The sequence below is a fragment of the Diabrotica undecimpunctata genome, chromosome 7, assembly GCF_040954645.1.
Source record: "Diabrotica undecimpunctata isolate CICGRU chromosome 7, icDiaUnde3, whole genome shotgun sequence".
Lineage (NCBI taxonomy): Eukaryota > Metazoa > Arthropoda > Insecta > Coleoptera > Chrysomelidae > Diabrotica > Diabrotica undecimpunctata.
The window spans coordinates 49,640,386-49,644,060 of record NC_092809.1 but is presented as its reverse complement, the minus strand read 5'-3'; positions in this window follow the sequence as shown (position 1 = coordinate 49,644,060).

The following is a 3,675-nucleotide window of genomic DNA, read 5'->3' as shown; positions in this document are numbered from 1 at the left end:
ATCAAGGAACCTTGTTCTGGGTCTTCCTCTTCTTCTCTGGCCAATGGGTCTATCGAGGAGCGTTTTTCTAGCTGGGTCATTTTGTTCCATCCGCATTACATGCCCTATCCACCTCAAAGCTCCTATTTTAATATATTATACGATATCTGGTTTCTGGTATATTCTATAAAGCTAGAAGTTGTATCGACTTCTTTACATTCCATTGATCGATCCATAGATTCGCTTTAATACTTTTCTTTCGAAACTGTTTTCATTATTTTTTGTTAGAGCCCAGTTCTCTAAACAATATGTTAGGACTGAACGTATTATTGTTTTGTAGAGTTTTGCTTTGTATTTCTCGATAAAATTGAGGATTTAAAAAGGAGATTGGGCCCAAATAGCAGCAGTCAGCCGTGCAAATTTTGCGGTTTGTCTCTGCGGTAATATTATTTTCAGTGTTAACGAGCGTTCCCAGGTATACAAATTCGTTTACTGCTTCGATTACGTAATTTTCTATAACAGTTCTCCCAACAATGTTGATATCATCAGCCTAGGCAATGATACGCATTGATTTATGTATATCATTTATGTAAGTCACACGTATGACTTTTTCCAAAGCCAGATTGAACAGTATATAGAAGAGAGAGTCTCCCTGGCGCAGCCCGTTATTTGTTTTAAAAGGTTCAAACAGTTTCCCCTGGATTCATACTCTACATTGAACTTTTTCAAGAGTTAGTTTTGTTAAATTTACCAACTGATTTGGTACTCCTAGCTCTTTCATTGCTTTGAACATTTCTCTTCTATTTAAAGAGGTGTAGGCTCCTTTGTAGTCTATAAATATGTTATGAGTATATATGCCATGTTCCAATGTTTTTTATAAAATTTGTCTTAGGGTTGCAATCTGATGAATTGTCGATTTACCACCTCTGGCTGGTATTTTCCTACTAAAACTCAAATAATTTTATTCAAGGGGGAAAATCTCTATTTTAGAACATCGGTTTGGGAGTTCATTTTAGCAGGACTTTCAACTGGGACATTAACATTAACAACACCCTAGATAGGGTAAGAAAAACTCTCTCGCACACCTATAACACTTTCATCAATCACATCATCGAATACAAGGAGTGTGTATACGTGTCACTAAATAATCGTCAAACATCACCAGTGTGGCAACAGAAAGGAAAATCATCAGCAAGTGCATGAGGAAACGTGCAGATTATCCGTCAGTATTAATTCACCAAATTGTGAATCTACTATCAATAAAGGACAGAGTCCGCTCCCGCAGCAAAAGATACGTACTCCGCACAATACCAACAGCAACAGAGCTAAGTTGTCTCCAACAACATAGCTAAGTAAACTCTAATGACTCCTTGCCATCGCCGAGGACATATACTCACCAGGCTCCCCCAAATAAGAGTTCCATTCCCTCCAGTCAAGCTTCTACAATTCGCTGATAACAAACCTCGTGATGAGGACGCCCTTGAAACAACCTCCTTTAAATATCGTAGATAAAATAACTGCAGCCAAAAACGCTGATTCAGAGCCGTTCCTAGTACGACTGATGACACCGGAGATATCTTCTGCTCATGGCTTGGTTGGCTAGATCTAAATTCTCCCTCATTACGCTCCTTTTCTACACTACCATTATGAAAGCCCCCGCTCTATAGTAGCATACCACCAAAAAACTAATCACTCGCAAATAACGTTACTCACCTCCCTCAAAAACTCCTGCAAAAAAAGGAGCAGCCCTCTTTGAAGAAGCACAAGCTTAAGCAAGGTCATAACTTTCAGATTGATTGATTGACTAATGGTAGCTGGTAGAAAAATCTCTAATTTAAAATTTGCTAATAACACTACACTTACAGCAGCAAATGTATAAGCAATGTTAGATCTTCTACGAATAGTTACATTGGAAAACATTAAAGTTGGTCTTAAAATTATTAAAGACAAGAAGAAATATTGGTAATAGAAAAATTCAATACTATCCAGCTGAGTAACCACGTGCAAGAATACCAGATAGTAGACTGCTTCAATTATCTCTTCGAAGCAGAACTTCGGAGAGGCATTGATATGTCAAAAAATGCGATGAGACCCCTAACTAAAGTTTGGAAATACAGATCTATCTTTCAAAAAATCAAGATAAGATTGATAAATGCACGTGTATTGTTTTATGTCTTTAATATGTGGTGTTGGAGAAGAATGCTGCACATACCTTGGACCGCTTATCGGACAAACGTTTCCATTCTTAACCAACTTGACATTTAAAAAAAGGCTGTCCACAACATGTCTGCAACGAATTCAAGAGAGAGAGAGAGAGAGAGAGAGAGAGAGAGAGAGAGAGAGAGAGAGAGAGAGAGGGAGAGAGAGAGAGATATTATGAGAAAGGAATTTTAAGGGTGGAGAGCCAGAGTAACAACAGGTGGCAAAAAAATCACAAATCTTATATATACCGATAATACCCTAATATTATCCTGCTCAGAAGATGAACTAATTTAACTAATTAGCATGCTGGACAACGCCAGTAGGGAATAAGATCTTATGCTAAACAAAAAGAAGACCCAAATCATGATAGATCGCAATCTACCTAAAACCAAAAGGATTACTGACTTCGAATTCGTCAGCAGATTTAATTACCTCAGTTCTCTCATGACGGACAGCACGTAACGCAACCATAAAATTAACTCGTATATGTAAAGACTCCTGATGAAGGCACCTGGAAAATATATACCTTCGAGATGTAGGCTTACAGAAGAATGTTGCAAATATCGTCAGAGCATTGCATTAATTTTTCCATTATAAAACAACTAAACGTCTATACAAGGTTGTCTACAAGAATAAATCAGTCCTACCTCAGATATTTTGGGCACACTGTAAGGAGAAGAGAGGGCCTAGAAAAATTGATCGTAGGGGGTAAAATTAATGGCAAACGACCACGTGGAGGGTCTTCATTACTAATAGACTATTCATATATAGGTCCAATAAACTACTCCACACGAAAAAAAAAAATGAAAACAAATTAAAAATTTAATTTAAATTAGAGAAATTTGGAAGGCAAGTTTTAGGAATATGGAGAAAAAAGTAAACAGACATACCAAGGAAAAATTGGATTGGTCAAATTAAGCATATAGATAAAGGGAGATAAAAATCACTAGATGATCTGAAATTATTTACAAGCGATAGAAAATGTAAAAGGAGTGAATAAAGACAAAACGTTAGAAGACGAAGAATATATGAAAAGAATGCGATTAAGTTTTGTGTGAATCAATGAAATTTACATCCGCAAAATGTTTAATTTCTGGTTGGATTGAATATTTGAGATATTTTTCAATCCTAGAGAAGCCGCTATTTTATTTATGAGGGCGATAAATACTACCAATATATAAAAGATTCAAAACTAACAAGACTTAAAACCAAAAATGGATGGTTTATCTAATTTTATTAGAGCATATTTCGTACTATATGTTTACAAAATTTGTTTATATTTTGCTAGTCCATATTTTGTTTTATCAAATTAATAATTTTAAATTACAAGAGGTAGATAAAACTTCGTATTGTTGTAACCCTCGTTAAAATAACACATTAAATATTTTATAAAACAACTCAGTTTTTAGCCTGTAAACCAATATAAGAAAACTTTGACCGTATGAAAGTAAAAACAATAAAAAAAACCAGTAATGAAATTGTTCAAAGCTCTCT